General features: G+C 36.3%; 1 protein-coding gene and 1 long non-coding RNA gene across 2 annotated transcripts in view; both read left to right on the forward strand.

Annotated features, from left to right (window-relative positions):
* The window catches only part of LOC130456497 (uncharacterized), a 62,018-nt gene extending 34,055 nt beyond the window's left edge, over positions 1 to 27,963 (forward strand). The window contains exon 2 of the long non-coding RNA XR_008915460.1: positions 120 to 27,963. This is a non-coding gene — a long non-coding RNA (uncharacterized LOC130456497). The remainder of the gene's footprint in view (positions 1 to 119) is intronic.
* The window catches only part of RAB10 (RAB10, member RAS oncogene family), a 99,990-nt gene that overhangs the window by 34,885 nt on the left and 37,118 nt on the right, over positions 1 to 27,987 (forward strand). The window lies entirely within an intron of this gene.

The following is a 27,987-nucleotide window of genomic DNA, read 5'->3' on the forward strand; positions in this document are numbered from 1 at the left end:
GCCAAGCAGAATAAGTCTAGTTCTTCTACATTCTAGCCCTTCATTTACTTTGCTATCTCATGCTCTTCTTGTATTTTCTTCCAGCAAAACATCTTTAGTTCTTTCTATCTTCAAAGTAGGGTCTATTCCACTAGTGGCCTATCAGTTTCTTGCCAAGAATATGACTAATGCAGAATACAGGGGTATTATTACCTCCGTAGTGCTAGCAATTATGGTTCCTCAATTTACCTTGTTTTGATTTTTGTTGGGATTTTTTTGGCTTCCATAGCATATTGTTCATTCATATTCTTCAAATCTGCAAAAATCCCTGGTTTTTCAGATGAATTGTTATCTACTTCCTTCTTCCCTATCTTCTTGTGAAGTTAATTTTTTTATTCCATTCATAAGACTTTACACTCATCTCTCTTAACCATACCTTCAAATTTCATGTCATCTTCAGATTTGATAGGTGTGAACACTGCCTTTGTCTTTATCCAGGATCTTGATAAAATTAAACAGTTTAGAGCCATTAATGATACTATTGTATGTGTATAGCCATTCAGCCTTTTTATCTAGTTGTATTATGTATTGTATGTATTTATCTAGTTGTATTGTATTATGGTATTCTGTCTCCCCATACATACAAGAATAATATGAGATACTTTGTCATCTACTTTGTTAAACTCTTTAAGTTAATTGTATCTTTAATATCTCTTTATCTGTCACTCTAACACTGTTAGAAAAGGAAATGGATTCATAATATCTTTTAAATATATTGATAGAAATCTAACACACATTAATATATACCTAGAAGCTAATTCCTTTTTGATAGAGGGATTTTGACCATTAGAAACTAGAATAATTATTAAGTTGTTACACTGATAATCACCACTTTTCTAAATAGGTAAACTAGTCACTTAGATATTTTATATTATTTTTCAGGCAAAAATCAAATGAATGTAGACAACCAAAGATTTTTCTTAAAGCCTGAGGAAAGTTTAGGTTTTCCTATATCCTTTTTGGAGCAGATGGTTGTGGTGGGCATGACTTGCCCCATATAAAGTTTCTTTCATTGATTGCAAATTCTTTTTTTTTTTTTTAATAATTTTTATTTGGAATATTTTCCCATTGTTACAATTGTAAGTTCTTCATAAAAAATTTACTGAACTCATTGAAAGAATGCTAAAGGTATTTGAATAATAATTTGATAATTTCAGTTTAATAAACTTTTATTAAGTGTACCACAGATTATGCCAAGTCTTTGGGATATTAAGAAAGGCAGGGACAGCTGGGTAGCTCAGTGGATTGAGAGCCAGGCCTAGAGACTGGAGGTCCTAGGTTCAAATCTAGCCTCAGACACTTCCCAGCTGTGTGACCCTGGGCAAGTCACTTGACCCCTATTGCCTAGCCCTTACTACTCTTCTGCCTTGGAGCCAATACACAATATTGACTCCAAGACAGAAGGTGAGGGTTTCAAAAAAAAAGAAAGAAAGAAAGGCAAAAAGACAGTCCTTGCTTGATCAATGGGAGAGACAACAAACATGCAAACAATTATCTACGTACAAGATATATAGGATAAATTGGAAGTCATCAGGAAAGATAGGGTACTAGAATTAAGGGGATTATTGGGAAAGACCTTCTATAGAAGGTAGGATTTTGATTTAAGTCTTTAAAGAAGCCAGAGGAAGCTGGGAGATAGAGATGATGAGGAAGAACATTCTAGCATTGGGAGCAGCTATTTAAAATGCCCAGTTGGGGGATAGAGTGTCTTATTCAGTGAACATTAAGATGTCCAGCATCACTGGACCACAGTTTTTGGAGGGCCAGCGAGGTGTTAGGTATAAGAAGACTAGGAAAATGAAGGGACAACAAATTATGATTGGATTTGAATGGTGCACAGGAGATTTTATATTTGATACTAGAGGTGATAGGGAGCCTCTGAAGCTTATTGAATGGATGTGTCTGTGGGTAACAAGGTCAGACCTCTATTTGAAAAATTTTTTTGGCATTTTCAATTTCTTTTATTACCATATAGTGTCACATTCCTCTCTCCTCCTCCCAGAAAGCCGTCCCATATGATAACTAGTGTTTTTTGGAAAGGAGGGGGAAAAAGTGAGCAAAAAAAGACCAAAAACATGTGTAGTGTATAACACCTGTAGATTTCCCACCTCCATGAAAAGGGTAGTTTAGGACACGTCTTCTCATATCTCTGATTCTCACTTGCTATTTATAATTTCATTACCTTTTGAATTTCTTTGGTATATCATTGTTCTGTCCATCAACATTTTTGTAGTTTCTGTGTATATTGTTTTTGAGTCTGCTTACTTCACTGCATGAATTCATATAGATTTTTCCATGCGTCTATGTATTCATATACATCATTTCTTTTTACAGCACAGCAATGTTCCATTAACATTCATGTGCTACAATTTGTTTAGCCATTTCCCAGTTGATGGACATCCACTTTGTTTCCAATTCTTAGCTATCACAAAAAGTACTGTTATGAATATTTTAAAGTATATAATCTTTTTTTCTTATTGATGATTTCCTTGTGGTACAAGCTATGCTCTTGATAAATGATGGTACTCTGGAGGGAAGGAGGATCCTCAAAGAATGTAGAGATGAATTTTAAGCCTTTTGAGACTCCATTGCCTTATTGATGTTAATTGTTTCAGTCTCCCCAATAGTAAATAGTCCCCAATAGTAAAGAAGTCTCTAATGCAATTTAAATACAAAGTCCATTTCAAGTATTTGCTCACATGTAAAATGGGTACCTTCCATCAACAGTGATTGACTGTATCCTGTGGCATGCAGTTGTTTTGTTGTTGTTGTATTCCTCCTATGACTAGATCGGAGATAATACCATTATAAAAATACATAGACAAGTTAAACGCTATTTTAGCTGACACATTGTTATGGGATGTGAACTGTGAATTTTTGATTTTTTTTTTACATTTTATTGTTTTTCTTTTTATTTTGTAATAGGGTTTATACCCAAAGCTTTAGACTATGGAAACCTGCCATTGATTATTAAATATTTTGAGACCCTGACTAATAATTATGTCTGATTCCAGAAGAAGGGATCACCATAGAACCACTGTAGGGTGCCAAGAAGCACAAGTCAGAGAGACCACCAATCCCTGTAGGATTGATGAGAATTTGTGCCACAACAGAGGACTTGTTTTGAGGTTCAAGGAAGCAGCTGTTTGACATCAGAAGTTGGACTCTCCCATACCAGATTTCCTACTACAAGTACCTTAGTTTGGCTGCCATTTTGGTTCCCCTATCCCTGAGAGTGAAGGAAAAATCAGACTAGGGAATCACATTCCCCCTTTACCTCAAAATCTAGTCCCTTTTCTCTTTATAGTATGGAACTTTTCTGTAGTCATGGCTGCCAATGGATAAACTGCTATATTACTGCAATTGTCCTGTAGACTTATAGGACTTAAATCACTTTAATTGGGCTCTGATTCAAGGACCTGTCATATTCAAGGACCTGGCTTATTCTTGCTTACTCAGAATTTTATATATACATAGATTTTGATTACACCCCCCCCCCAATTTTCTCAAATTTGTTTTAATGTTTTTGGTTTTTCTTTTGAGAATTGATTCATATACCCCATAACTCAGGCATGTATCCTGGGTTGATCTGGGTGTTGGTTAATGCCCCCCTTGGGGGGGGGGATTGTATAATTTTTGTAAAAATCCAAGATTTAAATTTTTTAAAAGAAATTTTCAGGAAAAGAAGCTTGTTAACTTCCCCGAATCAAGAAAGTGAACTCTTTTTAAAGAAAGCTCCATAAAGAAGCCTTTGGAAACCATACACTGCATCAGAATATCCAGAATGAACTTTGGGATATAGTGAATTGAACCAAAAGGGGGTTGAACCCATTTATTTTGAATGTATACTCTTATGCCAAAGGGGATTACCCCCAATTGGCTTTTTGTCAGTGTGCCTATCATATCATTGTTTTTTTGCTTTCTTTCTCTTTTATTTCCCTCTTATCTCCAACTATTGTAACTTCCCATTAGAAAGTGCAATATTGTATGCACCTCTAGCTAGAAGAACTTTACAGGTATAAGCTGATTATGTGAAATGATTCATTGGGGAGACTAAGAATATAAATTTGGAAGATTTCAACATGTTCTTCTCCCAATAAAATCATAGGGGAATTGCGAAAAGGAATTTTTTTTATCTTAACTTAAGTACTTAGCGTGCTCCACCCTTTAGCTTAGCCAGTCAGGAACTTGAGAATCCTTTTGATAAAAGTTCACACCCTCAGAGGATGAGAGGTGGATCCCACAGGCACTGCTCCCTGGGCAGTGCATGGCAAATTAAGAAACTTTGATTGGTTCCTGAGATGTGATAGACCAGCTCATAGTGAAAGGAAAGTGAAACCAGAGAGGCAGGAAATGATGTGGAGAAAACTGCTTATAAAAAGCCAGCTGAGGGAATTCTGATTAATTTTTCTGCTGCCTTGGTGGCTCTTGCTGAGGGAGGACTTCTGCATTGGAGGGTCTTCTGCTTTGGAGGGATTCTTCTGCTATGGACTTCTGTGTTGGAGATTGATTCTGCACTGGTAAAACTGGAGATCAGGGCCTGAGGGAGCTTTTGTTAGAGTTGAGCTGGATTTCTTTGGATCAGCAATTATAGGGTATTTAGCTAGGCTGTATTTTCTCCTTCCTTCCTATATTTCCCTCTTGACTATCTCTTCCCTGCTGTAATAAAGCTATTAACATAACAGGGGACCACAACAATCTTTTTTTTGACTCATAAATTTAGTCAAAACATTTTTAACCCTTATAAAGTCCAGTAATGGAGTCTGATTCAAAGGGTATGACCATTTTATTTTAGTTACTTTATTTGGATAATTCCAAATTGTTTTCCAAAATAGTTGTATGATTTCACAGCTCCACTAACATTGTACATTATTCAACATTATGACTTTCTCCATCTTGGTTCTGGTATATCACGGGTCAGCATAAGAAATTAAGTGAGAATTTTGTGGAAGCTACATATGACTTGAAAGGCCAGCAGATGACTGGAAAAGTCTAGAAACTCAGAAATGTACAAAATAAATATAATATCAACATTTTATCTTTTTAATACCATAAGTTTGCACAATTTATTTTTTGAAGTTAAAATAAGTAAAAAGTTTGTGAAAAGAACATGAAAGCCAAAAGCCTTATGTGGATTTACCAGATCATGGGGTGCTGTTCTCCTAACCTCTATACTGTTGAAAGGACATCTTAATGTGCCTATCCTTCCACATCCCCTCCAACATTGACCATTGCTAATTTTTATCGTTTTCACCAATTTGAAGGGTGTGAGGTAAAACATCAGGATTATTTTGTTTGACTTCCCTGCCCTGCCCTGCCCTCCCCTCTTCTCTTTATTTTAAATGTTTTTCCCTGGTTACAAGGTTCATGTTCTTTCCCTCTCCTTTTCCCTCCGGGAGCCAACAAGCAATTCTACTGAGTTATACATGTATTATAGCTCAATATCCATTTCCATTTGTTATGTGTAAAAGGTATCTGTGGGAGTTTGATGAAATTGTGGAGATCGGTTTGGTATACCACCGACACTATTTGGAGGAAAGTTAGAGATAGGAAATAGGTGAGTTTCTCATAACTATGCTTAATTCAAACCCTAATCTAAAATCTCTAAGAAAACCCTAAATCTAAAACTCTTCTTGCCTAACCTACACTCTCTAATATTAAATTTGCTATCTTTCTACCTAACTAATAAAGTAAGGCTTTATCTCCTCCAATCTCCTACAACTAGTATTTGAAATCCAGACTGTCAGTGGTGAAACTGCCTGTCACAGTGACACAGACAGTCCTCCTGCACCCTCAGGTTCTGAGTGCTGAGTGCTGAGCAGAAACCCCCTCAGAGATAGACTTCTTCTCAAATCCTTATCTAAATTCAACCTCTCAACAGTTAATTGTCAGATCTTCTTGACTGAGAGAGAAACCTAAACAGCAACCCCAAAGCTCCTGTTCCCTGAGAAGCCAGAGAAAATGGAATTCTTTCTTAACTGAAATGTCCTTATAAAATGTTCCCTTAAAGAGACAGCATGAGATCATATACATTCTACTCTTAAAGAGACAGAGTGAAATTAAATAACTCCCTCTAACATAGAAACTTCTGCTCCTAAGGAGACAGAGTGAAGTGAAATAAACTCCTTATAACATATATTATTCATTTTTGTAATAATCTTTTAAAAGGTAAAACCCCACAATCTAGTCCCATATAAACAAGTGATATATTATATGTTTTTCTTCTGTTTCTATTCCCACAGTCCTTTCTCTCAATGTGGATAGCATTCTTTCTCATAAGTCTTTTTGCCATTTATTTATTGGAGGATATTCCCTATTATCTATTTTTCTATCTATTTTAGATACCAAATCTTTATCAGAGAAATGGTACAAAGTTTTTCCCCCCTCATTCTTCCATTTCCCTTTTAATCTAGATTGATTTATGTTGTCTGAAGAAGCCTTTAAGATTCAAGTAATCAGTTACCTATTTTGCCTTTCAATTACCTCTCTCTCTTATAGAGTACCAGTTCTGGAGTCAAGAAAACTTGAATTTAATTAAATCTGACTGTAGACACTTACTAGTTGTGTGACACTGAACAAGTCACTTAACCCTGTTTTGCCTCCTTTTCTCCATTTATAAAATGAGCTGGAGAAAGAAATGGCAAGGTATTGCAGTTTCTTTGCTGAGAACCCCCCCCCCCCTCCCCAAGGTGTCATTAGAATCAGATATAACTGAAAAACAACTAAACAAAATCTTTTTAATTTTGGTTAAGAATAAATTTCCTACCCATATGTGAGAGGTATGTGATCTGTTTTTCTAATTTTTTATAGAATTAGTTTTAATTTTACACATTAAGATTACACATCCATTTAGAATGTATTGTGGAATATGATGTAAATTGTTGATTCAAGCTCAGTTTCTGCAAGACTGCTTTTCAGTTTTCCTGGCAGTTTTAATCAAATAGTGAGTTTTTCCCTAAGTAAATAATGTTTTTGAGTTTTTTCTCTATCTTTCTTGCCCAGTCTGTTGCATTACTCTTATCTCTCTGTCTTCTAACCAATACTAAATGGTTTTGATGACTGCTGTTTTTGAGGTCTGGAGTGCTATTTGCCCTTTCATTCTTGCTTTATCTTTTCATCATTTCTCCTGATATTCTAGATCTTTTTTCAAATGAATTTTATTCCGTAAAGTATCCTATTCTATAAATTTGATCGGATTAGCATTAAAAGTGTAAATCAGTTTTAGTAGTATTGTTTTTGTAATGTTGAACCATCCTTGCATTCCTGGTTTAAATCCATCCTCGGTGCTATTCTCTTTCCCTCAGACTTCTTGGGAGTGTTTCACTGTTTCTCCTATATCACCTTCCATCCCTGACCTCCCCCTCCCCCATCACATAGTATCCTGGTCTGGTAACCTGGCCCACTCAGTCCCTCTGTTCCTCAGTTCTCTGGCATGGTATTAGCAGTTTAGGGTTTTGTAGCCCTGCTGCTTCTGAGTTGAAGGTCCAGGGGGCTTTTGGTCTTAAAGGACTATGGATAACCTGATTGTTGAGGACCAAGTAAATGTCCACAGCTTGGATCCAGGGTCTTGATGGCACTGGAAAGAGGAAGAGAAGACCAAAGTTTAGGGGTGGCTTTTGCTATAAGTCTGTGCTAAGTTTTTGTGTCTGCTAATGCAGCCTGGTGTTTACATGGCATGGGACATAGAAGAGGGATGCTGAGTGAGTTGAGGATTAGTAAACTTCACTTAAGTTCATGGGTTTTTTATTTTCTTTTGGATTCTGGGATTTGGATTCTAGAACATGGAGACAGCTGAAAATGCTTTTATCTTTGATGCATATTTTCTTTTTTTGGAGAGGTTTGAAAGGTTGTGGGGATCTAAGAAAATGTCTAGTCTGCCATCTTGTTGCTCATGTGGCCTGAAAGTTGTCCCAGACCTGCACTTTAGAAAGATCCTTATGACAGTTGAGTAGAGAAGATAGAGCAAGGAGAGACTTTGGGCTGACAGATCAACTATGTAGCTATTGTTTAGTCCAGGCGTGAGGTAATGACGGCAAGCACCAGTATGCTTGACAGGATCAGAAGAGAGAGACTACAGAGGTAAAATGGACAAATCTTGGCAATGATGATGTGGGATTCAAGAGAAAATGAGGAGTTGTGAAGATAGGATTAACTCTCCTTACCTTCTAGAATCTAATAAGGATAATACCAAGGTTGTAAGCCTGGTTCACTTGAAGGATGATGGTGATATCCTTTACAGTAATAGGAATTTAGAGAGAAGAGAGGGTTTGGGGATAAAGATAATAAGCTCAGTTTGGGACATCTCAGGTTTAAAAATGTCCATTTCTAATTGGAGATATAAGACTGTAGGTAAGCAGCAAAGTTAGGACTAGATAATTACATTTGAGAATCATCAACACAGAGGTTATGATTGAATCTACAGTAGCTGATAACCAAATAAAATAGTTGTAGGGAGAGACAAAAGAATAGGGCCCAGGACAGAACCATGTAGATCACTATGACCTAGATGAAGATCCAGCAAAAGAGAGAGATTGTCAGGTAGTAGGAGAAGCAGATAGGGTAGTGTCATCAACACCTAAAAAGAGAATATCAAGTTAAAAAGGGTGCTCTACAGAATCAAAACTTGTCATGTGGTCAAGAAGGATGAACACTGAAAAAAACCCATTAGTTTTGAAAATTAAGAAGTCTATGGAAACTTTAGTGAGAGCATTTTCTGTTGAATGATGAGGTCTGGAAGCCATACTATAAAACAGTGGTGTCAAAGTCAAATAGATAAGGATCCCTTCTTGTTATGTATTTTTTTAGAAAGCAACAAATTAACATTATCTGTGTTGTGCTGTATTTTAATTTATTTTCTTAAACATTTTCCAATTACATTTTTATCTGGTATGGGCTACACTTGGGAGTTTTACAGGAGCCTATGAGTTTGACACCTGTGCTGTTAGAAATTTTAAGAAGAGAGTAAGAAAGGAAGTAATCATCTGTTGTAGAAAGAAGAGATCTTTTGAGGGTTTCTTCTCAGGTAGCAGATCAGATTTTATTGAATCAGAAAATTAATTATGTAATCTCTGCTGATTCTCTGGCCCTTTCTTCATGGCCTATGCTCTCCCCTGCTCCCAAATTCTGTAATTACTTTACCATTGGTAGAAATGGTCTCAATAGCATTGTAATGTAACTCAGTGAATAATTTTCTCTAATGGACTGCCATTAAGATTAAAGAGGTTCGTGGGCAGCTGGGTGGCCCAGTGGATTGAGAGTCAGGCCTAGAGACTGGAAGTTTTAGGTTTAAAGTTGGCCTCGACCACTTCCTAGCTATGTGACCCTGGGCAAGTCACTTAACCCTCATTGCCTAGCCTTTACTGATCTTCTGCCTTAGAACCAATACATAGTATTAATTCTAAGATGGAAGTTAAGAATTAAAAAAAAAAATAGAGGTTCTCCATAATTCCTACTATCAGTGATAGTCGTCTTTGAAGTAATATGACAAACATAATTGATCTTTTTGCATATTGATTTAAGATCTATAACACATTTTACGTACTTTATATCAATTGTTCCTTATAACGGTGAGGCAAAATATCAATGCTAATACTATTTATAATTTGCTGATGAGAAGCAGAGGCTCAGAGGTTAAATACCTTGTACATATGTGTTCACAAAAGTCAATATCATAAGTTGAATTTTATTTCTCTTGACTAAGCATTCTTTTTTTTTTTTTTAAACCCTTTCCTTACATCTTGGAGTCCATACTGTGTATTGGCTCCAAGGCAGAAGAGTGGTAAGGGCTAGGCAATGGGGGTCAAGTGACTTGCCCAGGGTCACACAGCTGGGAAGTGTCTGAGGTCAGATTTGAACCCAGAACCTCCTGTCTCTAGGCCCGACTCTCAATCCACTGAGCAACCCAGCTGCCCTGACTAAGCATTCTTTACACTTTACTTGCATTGCCTCTTCTTTTCAAAGCTATCTTGGCAAGGAAAGGTAGTATATTCTATATTCAAATGAAAGAAACTCATTCATCTTTATCAGTGTAGGAACAATTTGATATGAATTCCTCAAGGAGCAAAAAATATTTCTCCCTCCTGGAGAGAGTAATTAAATTTTATTTGTGCTCTGTACTGTATTGTTCCAATTGAGTAGGCATTAATAGCTTTTGATCAGAATTATAAGAGGAAAATTACTTTTCTTCCTTTGTTTGCTAGGTAGTAGCCAAATATCTCAGTAACTAACTCATAATTGAAGTGTTTGTAAACAAGCTTGCAGTTTAAAAATGGGGGGTGGGGGAAGAAATTTCTATGCATTGACTCTTTTAAACACTATAGCCCTTCATAACCTAGCCCTATCCTACCTTTCCAGTCTTCTTATGCCTTATTCCCTTCCATGTATTTAGCAGTCTAATGAAGTTATTTCTCCAGTAAAGTACTCCATCTTCCTTCTCCGGGCATTTTCGTTGGCTGTTCCTCATGTTTGGAATTCTTTCCCACCTTATCTCTTTTGGTTTCCTTGGCCTCATTCAAGGCTCAACCAAAAGTCTCAAAAGTCTCACCTTCTACATGAAACCTTTTTTTATGTCCCCTTTACTTTTGTCTTTTCTCTGAGATTATTTCTAATTTATCTGTGTGAAAGAGAATTCTTTACTCTATTTGCTATCCTGAGTTAACCCTAACTTAAGTACCCCTACTTAGTACCTCACTAGATTGAAGACAGGATTAACTCTCCTTTATCTACTTTTAAATTGAATCAAGAAAAGATTAAACACCCTACTTAGTACTAGGTGAGAAGCTAGCAAGGTACTTAGAGAATTAACACCCTTAGAATATTCAATCAATCAGAAAACTGTGAACCTTTTTGATTCAATCAGCCAGGAATCTGTTAATCTTTTTGATGAGAACCTAACCTTCAGAAGGTGAGAAATCAATCCCACTGTCACTTCCCACAGAGCAGTGCTAGACAATTTGGAAAGTGTGATTGGCCCCTGTGAAGAGGGTAAGGGACAAGAAGACACCATAAAAGCAAACCCCACACTCCTTCAGTGGAAGATTGTCTTTGAGAAGATAATCTGAAGAGATTGTCTTCTGGAGATAGTTTTAGATAGTCTTTGAGGGAGCTTCGCTGGAGACTTCGGCTTGGATTGAGGACTTGGAGCTTGACTTCTACTTGGTCTCTTGACTCTTGAACTACTTTGTTGGGTGAGTGAAAGACTGACCCCTTTTCTGGAGAGACTAGCTTCTATCTTGGACAGAGGCCACATGGTTACTTACTGCCAGCCTTCCTGGTTGAGAGCTAATTAATCTCTTCCTGGATTAAGCAGACATGGAGCAAAACATTTAGGTTGATAGGATAGATAACTTCTCTACCCCCCCCCCCCAACACACACACACACATTTCTCTTCTTTATTGTTTCCTCTCTATTTGTAAATAAATTTTAGACTTAAGATAAATACTGGAGACTACATAATTTCATATAATCATTGGCCAACAGTTAATTTTAACCTTTACATCCTGAAATGATCTTCTTGTATGTAATTGTTTGCATGCTTCTTGTCTCTTCCATTAGATTGAGCTTCTTGAAAGCAGGAATCGTTTCTTGCTTTTCTTTTTATCTCAGCTATTTTACACAGTGCCTGGTACATGCATTGAGGTATTTAATATATGCTGGTTGACTTGACTCCCAAGAATGATATAATCAAGCTGTATGTAAGGTTATAAATGCAAAGGTCATTGTTTGAAAGAATTGCAGTAACATATAGTTTATATCATGTAGGAGAATTAAAAATAAACATAAGTAAGAAAAGCAACACAAAGGTCATTAAGTTGGTGGTAGTTGTTAAACCTTCATTTTTATTAGCAGTCTTTGTTTTTTTTTTATTTCCCAACTAACTAAGCAGCAATACAATGATTAGGACAATTCTGAAGGACTTACAACAAAGAATGCAAAACCATCCCCAGAGAAAGAACTTTTGGAGTTGTAATGCAGATTAAAGCATGTTTTTCACTTTAATTTCAGTTTTTCTACTTCCCAACTAACTTCCCTATCCCTAACTCAGTGCCATTAGCTGATGAGAACCTGAAAGTGTGATCTACATTTTTGATACTTAGATGCTTTTCACAAGTAGTTTTGGTTCAATGCTTTCTCTGGGAAGAAACGAAGCCTTTGGTTTCTTTTTGTTAGCAAATATAATCAACTCCAGTGTCTTCCTGACGGTTAATAAAAATGAATATCTTAACAATAATACGTCCATTTTAATTGAACATAAAGAGATTTAAAAGCACAGTTTATGCCAGTAATATTGCTCAATTATAGGTAGACTGAATGTAGCTTGATTAGGGAAAAACTGAGTGTGTTAAAAATCATTTAGTATCACTTTGCAAAGTTTATCTATGCAACAGGCCTATCTAGCAGGCTAAAATGTGGATTGCAAAGCCATAGATATGGAATTTTAAGGCCTTCATTACTACGATTAAACAGTTCTAGTTCTTCCAGGATTAGACTTAAAAAATGAGTTCCTTAATTGAGAGGATGTCCATCAATTGGAGTGTCTGAACAAATTGTGGTACGTCATGATGATGGAATACTATTGTACTGAAAGAAGTGATGAAGAGGATGATTTCAGAAAGAGCTAGAAAAAACCTGCATGAACTGATGCAAAGTGAAGTAAGCAGAACTAAGAGAACCTTGTATCAGTACCAGCAATACTGTGGAATGATCAACTGAAAGACTTATCAACTCAGCAATAAAATGATCAGGAGAATTCTGAAAGACTTATGACAAAGTGTGCTAACCACCTCCAGAGAAAAAACTTTTGGAGTTATAATGCAGATTAATGCATGTTTTTCACTTTAGTTTATTTCAGTTTTTGTTTTGGGGTTTTGGTTTTATAGGAGTATTCTTTCAAAAATTAACAATATGGAAATAGATTTTGCATGATAATTCATGTGTAACCCAGTTCAAAGTTCCTATTTACTATCTCTGGAAAGGGGGAGGGAAGGAGACAATTTGATCACATAACTTCAGAACACTTAATGTGGAAAATTATTACACATAATTGGTAAAATAAAATAGCCCTCCCCTCCATGTGCTCCTTAAGCTCAGATAGGTTTATATGAAGCTATTAAAAGATGTTTCAAAGCAAGGTAAAATTATGTTTAGTTACTTGCTGTTTTGAATTATGCTTCTCAAATGTTGATTTTCTCTTAGCTTGTTTGCCAAGATAATTATTGTTAATTTGATATTTCAATATTTTAGGGTAAAGTTTTCTGAGAAAACCCTTTCTCAAATGAAAATAGAATTGTTACATCTGAAATTTATTTTTATTTGAACTCTTGCCTCTACATTCCAGGAATTGGTCATTGAGTAATAAGTAATGTCTTCCTAAACCACCAACTTACAGTGTTGTTTGATATGAAGGAGCCAATGGCAGTTTTCTTTTTATTAAGTTCTTTGTAGTGTTATAGGTATGATAACATTATAGTCTTAATTTAGATTATTGTTATCTTTTATACTAAGGAACATGAATACAAATTCTAGACTGCCTGCATCAATTTTAGGGAAATTCATAGAATAACACAGAATTAAAAGCATTTTAACAAGGTTTTAAAATTTTTATTTTGAATAGCAAATTCTCCCTTCCCTCACCCTTTGATATAAGGCAAGACATACAATACCCATTATATATATGAAGTCATGTAAAACATTTCCACATTAGCCATGTTGTGTATATGGGGCAGAAAAATAAAGAAAATAAAAAAAATGCTTCAATCTACATTCAAAAATTTGCCAGCACTTCTGGAAGTAGGTAGCATTTTTCATCATGGAATTGTTGTCTAAGCGAAGACTTATTGAAAGCTCAGTGCCTTGAAGCAGAGAGTTATATATTTTGGCATATGGAAGGAACTAAGAGACATAGATGAAAAATCAGAGTGATATCAGAATTATACAATTTAGAGGTGGAAGGAACTTAAAAAAAAACAGCTTAACTAATTTAGAGTATTTTTCTTTTTTTTTTTTGAGCATTTAATTTAATTAATTAAGGACACTTTTTCCATGGTTACATGATTCATGTCCTTTTCATCCTCTCCTCTCCCCTCCCCCCCCCATAGCCAACATGCAATTCCATTGAATTTTACATGTGTCATTGATCCAGACTTATTTCCATATTATTAACATTTGCACTAGGGTGATCGATTAGAGTCCGTATCCCAATCATATCCCCATCGAACCATGTGATCAAGCAGTTGTTTTTCTTCTGTGTTTCTACTTCCACAGTTCTTTCTCTGGATGTGAATATCATTCTTTCTCTTAAGTCCCTCAGAATTATCCTGGATCATTGCATTGCTGCTAGTAAGAGAAATCCATTATATTCGATTGTGCCACAGTGTATCCATCTCTGTGTATAATGTTCTCCTGGTTTTCTCCTTTCACTCTGGAGGTTGTTCCAGTTCACATGGAATTCCTCTAATTTGTTATTTCTTTTAGCACAATAGTATTCCATCACCAACAGATACCACAATTTATTCAGCCATTCCTCAATTGATGGACACTCCCTCATTTTTCAATTTTTTGCCACCACAAAGAGCATGACTAAATTTTTTTTTTTAACCCTTATCTTCTGTCTTGGAGCCAATACTGTGTATTGGCTCCAAGGCAGAAGAGTGGTAAGGGCTAGGCAATGGGGGTCAAGTGACTTGCCCAGGGTCACACAGCTGGGAAGTGTCTGAGACCAGATTTGAACCTAGGACTTCCCATCTCTAGGGCTGGTTCTCAATCCACTGAGCTACCCAGCTGCCCCCTATAAATATTTTTGTACATGTCTTTTCCCTTATAATCTCTTTGGGGTATAAATTGTAAGAGATCAATGCTGTAAAAGACCTGGAAAAACAGATGCAGTGAATGGAAGCTTGAAGAGCTGTCCGTCAAGGAAAAATTTCAGAGGAGAATGTGACCTGGGGAAGGCAGTTGTACAGGGAGACACAAACTACTTCTTACTAACTGTTTTTTCTGAGACTTGAGGAGGAAGAAGAGCTAAGGAGATTTCTCTGCCTTTTGGTTATTGATTTCTCTCTGAAATATTTGGGGTTTGACTCTGAAGACCTTTGAAAGCTGTTAACAATATCCCTCTTAAAAGACTATATAATTTTACTTACTCATTTTAAAATTTACAATAGATCAGGGAAAATCCTGAAATCCCTCTCTCCTCTCCAAATTCCCTTACCCTTCCTTCCTTAAAATAAACCCCTGTTTCTGACTTCTCATTACCTCAGTGTGCTTGCCCAGAAACCCCATATTACCGTAAACAACTTAACAAAAAGAACAACCTAATACAAAACCCAGCAGTGGTATGACTGGATCAAAGGGCAGGCAGTCTTTTAGTGTCCTTTGGGCATAGTTCCAAATTGTTTTCCATAATGATTGGATTAATTCACAACTCCACCAGCAATGCATTAGTGTCCCACTTTTGCCACATCCCCTCCAACATTTATTACTTTTCTGTCATATTAGCTGCTTTCATATTAGCCAATCTGCTAGGTGTGAGGTAGTACCTCAGAGTTATTTTGATTTGTATTTCTCTAATTTAAAGAGATTTAGAACACTTTCATGTGCTTATTTGTAGTTTTGATTTCTTTATCTGAAAACTGCTTTTCATGTCCCTTGCCCATTTATCAATTGGGGAAATGCCTTGATTTTTTTGTACAATAGATCCTTATCTATTATCTCCTTATTAATTTGAGTAATTAGAACTGCAAAAAATTGGAAAATGAGGGGATGCCCTTCAGTTGGGGAAGGGCTGAACAAATTATTGTATATGTTGGTGATGGAATACTATTGTGCTCAAAGGAATAATAAAGTGGAGAAATTCCATGGGAACTGGAATGGCCTCCAGGAATTGATGCAGAGTGAAAGGAGCAGAACCAGGAGAACATTGTACACAGAGATCGATACATTGTGGTACAACTGAATGTAATGGACTTCTCCATTGGTGGCAATGTAGTGATCCTGAACAATTTGGAGGAATCTATGAGAAAAAACATCATTCAGAGGAAAAACTATGGGAGTAGAAAAACAACTGCTTGACTACATGGGTCGAGGGGATTTGGCTGGGGATTTGACTCTAAATGAACATCCTAATGCAAATACCAACAACATGGAAATAGGTTCTGTTCAAGGACACATGTAAGACCCAATGAAATTGCGCTTTGACTGCGGGAAGGGTGGGGTGAGGGAAGGGAGGGAAATAATGTGATTCTTGTAACCAAGGAATAATGTTCTAAATTGACTAAATAAATTTTAAAAAAAATGAGAAAAAAATAAAACAAAATACCCTCTCCCCCCAAAATAGAACTTTGTCAGAGGTTTTTGTTACAAATATTTTTTTCCAATTTGTTGCTTCCCTTCTAATTTTTGTTGCATTGGTTTTGTTTGTACAAAAACTTTAATTTAATGTAATCAAAATTATTCATTTTACATTTTGTGATATTCTCTGTCTCTTGCTTGGTCTTAAAATCTTTCCTTTCCCATAGATCTGACAGGTATACTATTCTATGTTTATCTAATTTACTTATAGAAGTCATTCACCCATTCTGAATTTATCTTGGTGTAGGATGTGAGTTGTTGTTCTAAACCTAATCTCTCCCATACTGTTTTCCAATTTTTCCAGCATATAGTTTTTGAGTGTTTTTGTCCCAAAAGGTGGCTTCTTTGGGTTTGTCGTATGCTGTTTTCCTGAGGTCATTTACCCCAAGTCTATTCCCCACTGATCCTCCTTTCTGTCTCTTAGCCAGTACCATATTTTTTTGATGACCATGCTTTATAGTATAGTTAGAGAGATATAATAATGGTAAGCCTCCATCCTTTACTTTTTTTGTTATTTCCCTAGATAGCGTTGATCTTTTGTTCTTCCAAATGAACTTTGTTATAGTTTTTTCTAATTTGATAAAAAAGTTTCTGGGTAGTTTGATAGGTAATAAGTGTATTAATTTGGGTAGGATTGTCATTTTTTTATGTTAGCTTGTCGTACCATGAGCAATCAATGTTTTTCTAATTATTTAGATCTAGTTTTAATTATGTGGAAAGTGTTTTGTAGTTGTGTTCATATAATTCCTATATTTAGGGTGATTTTAAATGGAACTTCTCTTTCTCACTTTTACTGCTGAGATGTGTTGGAAATATATAGAAATGCTGATCATTTATGTGGGTCTATTTTGTATCCTGCAACCCTGCTAAAGTTGTTGATTATTTCCACTAGCTTCTAATTTCTAATTCTCTAGGATTCTTTAAAAGTAGAGCATCATATATCTGCAAAGAGTGATAGCTTCGTCTCTTCATTACCTATTTTAATATCTTCAATTTCTTTTTCTTCTCTGATTGTTACTGCTAGTGTTTCTGGTACAATGTTAAATAGCAGAGGTGATATTGGGTATCCTTGTTTCACTCCCTGATCTTATTGGGAAGGCTTCTAATTTATCCCCATTGCAGATGATACTTGCTGGTGTTTTAAAATATATATTGTTTATTATTTTTAGGAAAGGCCTTTCTATTCCTATACTTTCTAGTGCTTTCAATAGGAATGGGTGTTATATTTTCTCAAAGGTTTTTTCTGCATCTATTGAGATAATCATATGGTATCTGTTGGTTTGGTTATTAGTGAAGAATCCTCTGGTTCATTTGCTGTTTTGTTTTTGTTTATTGATAGTATTCCATTTAAGATTTTTGCATCTATGTTTTTTAAGGAGAATGGTCTGTAGTTTTCTGTTTTTGCTCTGCCTGGCTTTAGAATCAATACCACGTTTGTGTCATAAAAGAAATTTGGTAGAATTCCTTCTTTGCTTATTTTGTCAAATAGTTTGTATGGTATTGGGATTCGTTCTTTAAACGTTTGATAGAATTCACTTGTGAATCCATCTGGCCCTGGGGATTTTTTCTTAGGGAGTTCTTTGATGACTTATTCAATTTCTTTTTTCTGATATGGGACTATTTAAGCATTCTATTTCTTCTTCTGTTAATTTAGGCAAATTATATTTTTGTAAATAATCATCCATATCCCCTAGATTGCCATATTTATTGCCATATAATTGGACAAAATAGTTCTTCATTATTACCTTAATTTTCTCATCATTAGAGATGAGGTCGCCCTTTTCATCTTTGATACTGTTAATTTGGTTTTCTTTCCTTTTTTTTAATAGATTAACCAGTACTTTTGTTTTTTCACAGATCCAGCTTCTAAACTTATTTATCCAATAGTTCTTTCACTTTCACTTTTATTAATTTCTCTTTTAATTTTTTTTTAATTTTTTAATTTTTAGGTTTTCTAATTTAGTTTTTATCTGGGGTTTTTAAGTTTGTTCTCTTTCTGATTTTTTAATTTGCATGCCCAATTAATGTCTGATTTGTTAATCTATGCACTTGGGGTTATAAATTTCCCCGTACGTACTGCTTTGGCTGCATCCCATAGATTTTGATAGGATGTGCCATCATTGTCATTCTCTTCTATGATTTGTTCTTTAACCAACCAGTCTTGGAGAATTATATTATTTAATTTACAAATAATTTTTGATTTGCCTCTCCATGTACCCTTATTACTTGTTTATTTTTATTGCATTGTGATCTGAAAAGGTTGCATTTATTATTTCTGCTTTTTTGCATTTGTCTGTCATGTTTTTATGCTCTAGTCATGGTCAGTCTTTGTGAATATACTATGTGCTACTGAAAAGAAGGTGTATTCTGGAAGGGACTTTTTAAATAATCTAGTCCAACTCTCATTTTGTTTCTGAGGCATCCCTGCCACATACAGACAGAACAACTTACAATGTATACTTAGCCCTCAACTCTCACAGGTATAATGCTCTTGGAACATTATGCAAAAAAAAATTATGCAAAAATAAAAAATGTGAGTTAATATATTCAATTTATAGGAAATAGGAGATTAGGTTTTCATGACCATCAACATCTGTAATCTTTTGCTAAAGATGACTGAAAAAATATTTTTCCACATATAACTTTTAATAACAAAACTGATTGATGTTATGCAATATGCCTACATAGAACTTATGAAGTAATCCAAAAATACAGTATACAAAATGAAGTTGGTAACATGCAAAACATTTTCTGATTTGTAATTCCCTAGAATTCTATAACCTTTGGTACTAATGTCTCAATTAAAAACAAAACAAAATATTTCAGACAATATTCACTTTTCCTTAAGCATAAACTCTATAGTACCATTGATACTATACAGCAAATATAATTCTTAAAATTAAGACATTTTTTAAACCTGGTATAACAGTCAAAGGAATTGTAGAGGATTGAAAAAGGTACAAGGGATAAGGAAGGTTTTGTAACAGGAAATGGAGGAGTTGAAGGGTTAGAGGTTATATTGATGCTGGTGAGGAAAAAGGAGAGTGATGCCCCCTGCTGAGAGCCTGTCTTTGAAAAATGGGGTTCCTGGGAAATGGGCCCACCATGTAGCCTGAGGGGATGCCTTTTCTGTTGATTGATGTTGAAGATACCCCAGAGCAGGTAAGCATGGACCCTCCTGAGGGACAAGCCTCCCCCCAGACCCAGGCCATCCAGCAGAGATCCAGTAAGGACCATTTATGGTTGAATGGCTTTCCTTAGGTTCTTCCCCCTCTATATTCCCCTGAAATGATAGTCCTCTGATCTAACTGTGCGTTATTTAACTCAAGATGAATTTAATAACAAGTTTGGATTGGAAAGGTATCAGGGTAGAGGGAAGAGGGGTTCCCCAATTCTTTGCTACAGATTGGTTGAGTCTCTCTCAGCTTTTGAGCTGAAGCCAGGCCTTGCAGGCTTGTGGAGGGTTTCTTCTATTCCTATCTATGCTATATGTGATAGCTTTCTTAAGTTCAAAGTCTTAGCAGTAGACAGCAAGAAGTAGAAACGGTTCTGACTTTCAGATCTGGTTGGGCCTGTCTCTTCGGGCTAATGTTCTAAAGACCAGCCTTTCAGTTTAAACTGCTCCCCTTAAATCCTTTTGTTTGATGACACAATCACCAGAATTCAGGTAGAGCACACAGTGGGGAAAAATTCAGGAATAGAGATTCTTCTATCCAGATACAGGGAAGAGAGCACTCCTTCCAGTCTGAGGGCCAGGAAAGGGAGTCCTCAAGAGCAATTGTCACTCTCCAAGTTGACTCTACTCCCCCCAACTGTCATCGTTGTCAGTATCTTTACTCCAACATTCCAGCTGCTGTTTCCTCCACTCAGTGGCAGCAAGGCCCAAAACTTGATTCAGTTTTCCTTTCCACACTGGATATTACCTTCCACTGTGTCAGATGGTGACAGTGTACTGCATACTGTTTTGTTGTAAACCTCTTTCCCTTGGCTGCCTTCTGAAAACCACAAATGAGGTTGCTGGGACTTCATTGCTGCTGTTGCAAGGTGCTGAGACTGACTAGGTCTCTGTATCACTATATAGCCCAAAGGACTTGCACTATGATTTGGGTGCATAATTGTAATCCAAAACTTCAATTTTAAATGAAAAAAAAAAAAAGAAAAAGAAAATATGCAACATATGCATGGGGATCTTTTTATAACAGAAGGGTAAAATAGGACCTGTGTAGCATCTAGTAGCATACCAGCAGTTCTACAAACTTCAGCACATTGTGTTTCTCATTTTTTCCCTACTACACATAGCTATGAACATGCACAGTTGCCAAATGTGAAAGTGAAAATGAGGTTACTAATAAAATCATGCAAATACTTCAAGCTGAAAAAGTTAAATGTGTGACTGATGAGGATCAACAATATTAACAGACCCAAGGTCACAATCTGGCTCTCTGAATACTACATTCACTTCTGTTGAATTTCAGCATGTACCTGAATTATTAGAAAAGAACAAGTGTTCACATTTAAGTTTTGAGATGTATGAAAAATTCCTAATTTACTCAAACAAGATGTATTTTCTCTCCCTCCCCCAACTGTGTTTTCTTTCTTAAAAAACTTCCCCATTACATGTAAAAACAATTTTTTAAACATACTTTTCTTTTTGAGTTCCAAATTCTTTCCTCTAACCTGCTCTCTCCCCTCCCTGAGACAAGTCTATTACTGATTTTACATGTATAATCAAGTAAAACATTTTTTTTGTATTAGTCATTTTATTGAAGACTTCTCAAATGGGGAAAAAAAGATAAAGAAAATTAAATGTAGTATATGTCAGTCTGCATTCAGATTCTTAGTTCTTTGTCAGAGAGCAACTCGAATGTTTTATCATGAGTCTTTGGGAATGTCTTGGATCACTATATTGCTGAGTATAACTAGATCACTCACAGTTGTTGATCAAGAAATATTGCTGTCAATATATATATAGTATTCTTCTGGTTCTGCTTCCTTCATTTTGTATTGGTTCATATACGTCTTTACAGATTTTCCTGAATTCATCATACTTGTCATTTCTTCTGGCACAGTAGCATCCCATAACTATCATGTACTATAACTTGTTCAGCCATTCTCCAGTGATGGACAACTCCTTTTTCCAAATCTTTGCTACCATTAAAATTTTTTTTTTTCCTTTGGGATACAGATCTAGTAATGATATACAATTTTACTGTTCTTTGAACATAGTTCCAAGTTGCTGTCCAGAATGGTTGGAAACCCCCCCACCCCCCACCCCCCCAAGCAGGCCACATTCTCTTCAACATTTATTTCTTTTTTGTGTGAGGTAGTATTGCAGAATTGTTTTAATTTCAAGTGTAAGGATTAAATTCAATGGTTGGACAATTTTATGAAGGTATGTGGTTGCCAATATTTATTATAGTAGTCTATGTAAATTGGTGTCCTTTTTTTCTCTGGCAGTTATACAGGCATGTTTTAAATTATAAGTTCTGCACCTTAAGCACTTATGTTTGAGGACAATGAAGCTGACCACACAGTAGCAAATTCTGTGACTACTGCAGCTCCAGTGTAACATATACCATCCCTTATGAAAGAAGACCCATCAGTGAATAAACTAGATCTGGATTGTCTAAAGGGCTGTCCAATAGATTTTCTTAAGGCTTTTCGGCCATGGACACTAGTTTCACAGCTATGTGGTAGTTTTCCTGAAACTGGCAAATCAAGAAGCACGATGACTGGGTTAAGAGTTGTATAATGTTTTAAAGTGATGTTTTTGTTATTCCATATCAGGTGAGTCTTTGATCAGAGAATTCCTGTGTTCTATGCCTGACCAGCAATGCTTCTACTTCGTGTGGGCATATAATTGTCAATGGCCATCCCAGTATTAATTCAGCTGCCTTAGTTACTAAAAAAGCTGTGGCAGCTACGCCTCTTAAGGCATGGTGGTGCTCTGTAAGCTACTGGGTCTAGCTGGACCGAGTAATAAACAACCAGACCAGGAACTGGACCCAGACTTTGGCTTAAAACTCCTGAAACCACCCCTTTCTATTCATGTATGTATAAAGTGAATGGCTTATTATCATCTGGGATCTCTAGAGCAGGGGCAGACTAGGTAACTTATTTTGAATCTGACAGAGGTGACAAATGTTTTGGTTCTAACCTAAGTGGTTCAGTGACTGAATCTTTTGTTAGTGCTTTAAGGGGTTTATTGATTTCCCCATAGCAAGGGATTCATTGTCTACAAAAACCTGTTACTCCTAAGATTGCTCTTAACTGTTTCTTAGTAGTGGGAGTGTTTAATTTTTTAATATCTTCAATGTGCTTAGGAGAAATAGAACAGGAATCAACAGTTAAAATGAACCCTAAATATTCCACTTTGAGGAGAAACCATTGAACCTTTGCCATTTCCAGGGTAATTCCCTCAGTTGCCTCTTGATACTGAGGAATGGAAGGAGGTAGGGAATTTTTTGTCTTAATCTGAATTGGATCAGATGATTTATATAGGCTTACATTGGAAAAAGATATGACCCAACAAGACTCGGGTATATCAGCTGGTATTTCAAAGTTGGGAGGCTCTTTCACCTCTCAGCTCTCTGAGAGAAGAACAGGGAGCAAATTTAAAGATTCCTCCAGTAACTGTAGTGACATAGAGCCATCTGGAGCACATGTTATTGTTGCTTTTAGTTTACATAATAGGTCTCTTCCCAGCAGATTTGTGGAGGACCCAGGCATTAATAGGAAAGAATGTTCTACAGATAAGGGTCCCACGGATACCATTTGAGGAGAAAGTTTTGGGACCTTTTGAGGTGTTCCTGATATACATACTACATTTATAGATCCAGTGGGATCACATTTTGCATCTGCTTTATTCACCAGAACTAATCTACATGCTCCAGTGTCTAAAAGGCAGTCATAATATATGAGTTTCCTCTTTTTAGGGTTACATGTGGTTCATCACTATTTGAGGGGGGAATGGATAGGGATAATTGGCATTAAAGCATCAGGTTCTGGAAAATCAAAGGTTTTACTTTCTAATTCTAAGGTGCCCCCCCATCGTACCTTCATAAAGATACTTGGGCATTTCTCTGGGATCCTCCATGCTGAGGGGGATTTTCACCCTGTGCATAACATGGACGAGTTCTACTTTGGAGTTATTGTTGTAGTGTATTTTGTTGTGTATCATTATTTTCCTTATTTCAGGTATAATTTCTGTAATTATTTCTATTATAATTTTGATAATTGTTATTTCTGAAATTACCACTATTCCTAAAATTCATGTTATTGAATACCTGATTCCAATTTATGCAATTTGACCATTAAATGCCCTTTTCTTCTACATAAATAATATTTTGGTGGTTTATTTGTGGATTCTTACAAAGGTGCTAGGGTCACTCTATGATCTTTTCTTTCCAGTTTTTAAAAAATTTTTTATTTTCTCCTTAATTCCTCCATTGACTCCCTGTCTTCATTTTTTCTCTAGTGGCTGTCAAATACGTATATAGCTACTCTCCTTAATTCTTCAAGTTCCATACTGGACCACTTTGGGCAGTTGATTCTAAAATAATCTTTTACAACTTTATAGCAGTTCTGTCCAAACTGCTGTCCAATATATCTAACATCCCTTTCTTGGGAAAGGTCCAGTTCTATATATCTACCTCCCAGCTCAAATGAGTCTGTTCATAAATTGGGAGGGAATTTTTGTTGATTTTTTTTGTCTTAAGTTTTCAAATTTAGTCCATGTTCCTGGTCTGCCGGAGCAAGCTGTCATTGCTGTTAATAATGCCTCTCTAGACTGGCATAATCTTATGTAATCCTGTTTATTATTGGGGTTCCATTTTGGGTCATCATGTGGCCAGTTAATTGCTTTTCTTCCTTAGTCCTGATTAATGAGAAAGATAATCTTATTTTTCTCTCTTTCTGTCAAAAAGGCTTGTTGGTTTTCAATACCCACCCAAACAGGGTCATATGTGAGGAAGATACCCTCTAGTTTTTTTTTTTTTTTTAATTTTTTTATTACTACAATTGGGTTGTCTTCAAAAGAAGGGCTGTCTTGTTTGAATCTTTGAATGTCCTGGGGGTGGGGGTGGGGGTGGGGGTGAATGGTGAATAGTGTCTAAGGGAAACCATATCCCCACTCCTATTAAAGGTGGGTACCAACTTCAGGGGATATAGGATTTTAGCCAGATTATTTTTTATTCCTATCTGTAGGCTTGATGTTTGGTTTTCAGTGGGTAGGTAAGCTGAGAGGGAGGGGTTCTGGATAGGGAGGGGAAGAGGGATAAAAGGTGGGAGTGGGGGGGTGAATTGGGCAGGGGGGAGAGTGGATGGATGAGTTGGGGAGGGGGTTGAAGTAGAGACAGGGGTGAAGGAGAGGGATAGTTTGGAGAGGGGAGAAGGGGGCTGGGGCAGAGGAGAAAGGATAGGAGGTAGCAAGGGTGGGGGAAGGGGTGGATTGAATAGGAGGAACAAGATTATGTAGGGTGGGGTGGGACAGAATTTCAATCAGCTCCAATAATGAGGAAGTGTGGAGAGATTTATCCTGGAGGATTTTTAAGTTTCTTCTAATGTTTTTCATAAAAGTTTTTATCTCCCACAAAGTATTCTTCATACTTTCATTTTGAGTTTTTAATTCTGCTCTGAGTGCAATATGTAGAGTATAGGTAGAATAGGTAAAATATGTAGAGTAACAAGCCTATTTCTCTGGCTAAATAGAGATACTGTGAAATTTCCTCTGAACATATGAGCCATTTTAAACTGAGAAAAGACAACAACATGTTTCCAACTCGATTTATATTGGTAAAATCCATGTTAACTGGTAATAATTTACATATTGGATTCGTTGTAATTTTTTCTTTTTTACCAGTAGATGGTATTGGCGAGGGTTTAGGGTCAGAGTTTGGTATTTTCAAGGATTTTTCAAGTAGTTCTATAGCAGAATACAGGCAAGCCCTTAATCATCTAGCCTCAGGCTAAAAAGGATTAACAAAGGATTCTAAGTGATTTTGAAAAACAAAAATTTGAACTTCTTAGTTGAAAATTATAGAAACAAAAAAAAGGCTGATTTGATAAAAGGACAATTTAAGAAAAGTGAAGAAAATTTGAGGGTGGTCACAAACTTTGTGGTTGCCATAAATGTAAGTGTTGATTTTAATGGTTGGACAATAATTTTATGAAATTATGTGGTCTCCAATACTTTTTATATCTCAAGTCAGAAATTTAATTACAAATATTTACAAAATGGAGAGGAAACAATAAAGTAGAGAAATGTGAAGGTTAGAAAGGTTATCTATCCTATCAACCTAAATGTTTACTCCAGGTCTGCTTAATCCAGGCAGAGATTAATTAGTTCTCAATCAGGCAGGCTAATGGTGAGTAACCATGAGGCCTCCTCCAGGATGGAAGCTAGTCTCTTAGGAAATTTGGAAAGAAGTCAGTCTTTCACTCACCCAATGAAGTAGTCCAGGAGTCAGAGTCTAAGTTAAAGCTGAGCTCCAGGCCCATGATCAAAGCCGCAATCTCCAGCAAAGCTCCCTCAAAGATTCCCTAGTTAGAAGACTGTCTCCAGAAGACAATCTCTTCAGACTATTTTCTCAAAGACCATCTCCTCTGACGGAGTTTGGGGCTTGCTTTTATGGTGACTTCTTGACCCTTCCCCTCTTCACAGGGGCCAATCACAATTTCCAAATTGTCTAGCACTGCCCAGTGGGCAGTGTCTGTGGGATTGACTTCTCACCTTCTGAAGGTTAAGTTCTCATGTAAGGGTTTGAATTTTCTAAATCTCATCTTTTGGAGAGACCTGATTGAGTTTCTGAGGGTGTGAATTCACTAAGTGGTTTGCAAACTCCTCCTCGTTCAAGCTTGTGTTGGTTCATTTAAAAGGTGGACTAAGGAGTTAATCAAGTTAGTGTTAGCTCAGGATAGACAATAGAGTATTCTCTTTCACACAAGTAGGATATATTTTTTTTGTTTTAGAGGTTAGTACATTTGTTGTTAAAACTATTTTCAAATTGTATTACTCTGTCACTGCAGATTGGAATGGAGGAAGTTGGCAGGTAGATGATGATCCTGTTAAAATGTTATATAATTTGGAAAGGGGAAGGAAAGTAATACTGTGGGAAAACAGTACATATAAAATTATTGAGTTTATTTAACAGAGAAGAGATGAAAGGAAGGAGAATGGGAAAGGGTGAAATCTAAATGTTTTACTCACTAAATCAAGACTATCTAACTCACACTAAACTAAAACATAACTTCCTAAGGGCAAATCCAACAGGGAATTAAAATCTCACAGAGAATCCTTAGTAAGTCAGATATTGAAGTCTCAGGTGTGATGTCCACAGATGGTCTCATCAAAGTAAGAAGGTCATCTCTCCAGACACTATCCAGCAGAAGACTGAAGATAACTTCTCAACACAACCTGTAGATATTCAAAAGCCCAGTGGCTTGATGGATGGGTTTCAAGATGTCTCAGTCACATACATTTTCTACTTCATCTCCCAGGTTCAGAGTGACAGTTGGGAATTGTTCCTAGTTCTGACTCAACCAGGCTTAAGAAGATTCTGGTCTCAAGCCCCTGTCAATCATCCCTTGCAACCTTTACTTCCCATTGCTATGATCCTATATGTTTTTTTAAAGTTTTATATTTGCTGATACCTTTTTTTAAAGGGATGGGAACAGTTCAATAAAAACTAATGAATATATCAGTTGCTTCCAGAATATTCAGTATTCCACTGGCATTGTTTCCTATTTTTGCAAAGGAAGGGACATGTATTCTCAATTCTTCTCTGGGGTCAAACTTGGACATTATGTTTATGTTGACTTTTGGGTTCTGATTCTGTCTATGTTCTTTTCATTGGGCATACTCTTCTTGATTCTACTTGTTTTTATTCTGTATTAGTTCATTTAAATCTTCCCATGTTTTTTGAATTCTGAATATCTTACAATGTAGTTATATTATACTCTTTTGCCACAATTCATTTTGCTTTTCCTGTGAAAGTGTGTCTTTTTTTTCCCGCTACCGCAAAAAAAGTTGTTATAAATCATTTGGGTTGTGCATGTATATACATTATCTGTGTCTTCATATTTGTCATTGGCTTCTTTGGTATATATGCACAACAACCCAGCTGAACTTTCTAGCTGAACTATGAATATACTGTTCTCTAAACAACTCTGAAATAGTGCCTCAAATCAAAATTTGGAATAGCAAAGCCAACAAAAAGTCGGTGGTGTTAAGACATCTTTCCCGCCAAAGGCAACTTAAAAGGTCTAGGGAGGTCTATGACACTATAGTGCTGGTAGGCACCAGTCTAGAATGGAGTAGTCACACTAACACTAGCAGTGGTAGGCCGTGAAAGTAGCTGTGGCAATAGCAGCTTCAGGAGCTCTCATTCCAGAGTATATAAAGGGGTAAGAGAATTGGTCAGAAAGAGATTATAGGGGACTCTTGGAAACCACCATGAAAGCATTGAAAACTAAAAACTGCAGCACAAAAGAATCTGAACTTTGGTTCATTGTCTCCCCAGCCAAAGTGCACAGAGTCAATTTTAACAAATTTCAAAGGCAAGAATAGGTTTATAAAATGACACCCACCCCTATCTCCACCC

Source organism: Monodelphis domestica, chromosome 1 (assembly GCF_027887165.1).
Source record: "Monodelphis domestica isolate mMonDom1 chromosome 1, mMonDom1.pri, whole genome shotgun sequence".
Classification (NCBI taxonomy): domain Eukaryota; kingdom Metazoa; phylum Chordata; class Mammalia; order Didelphimorphia; family Didelphidae; genus Monodelphis; species Monodelphis domestica.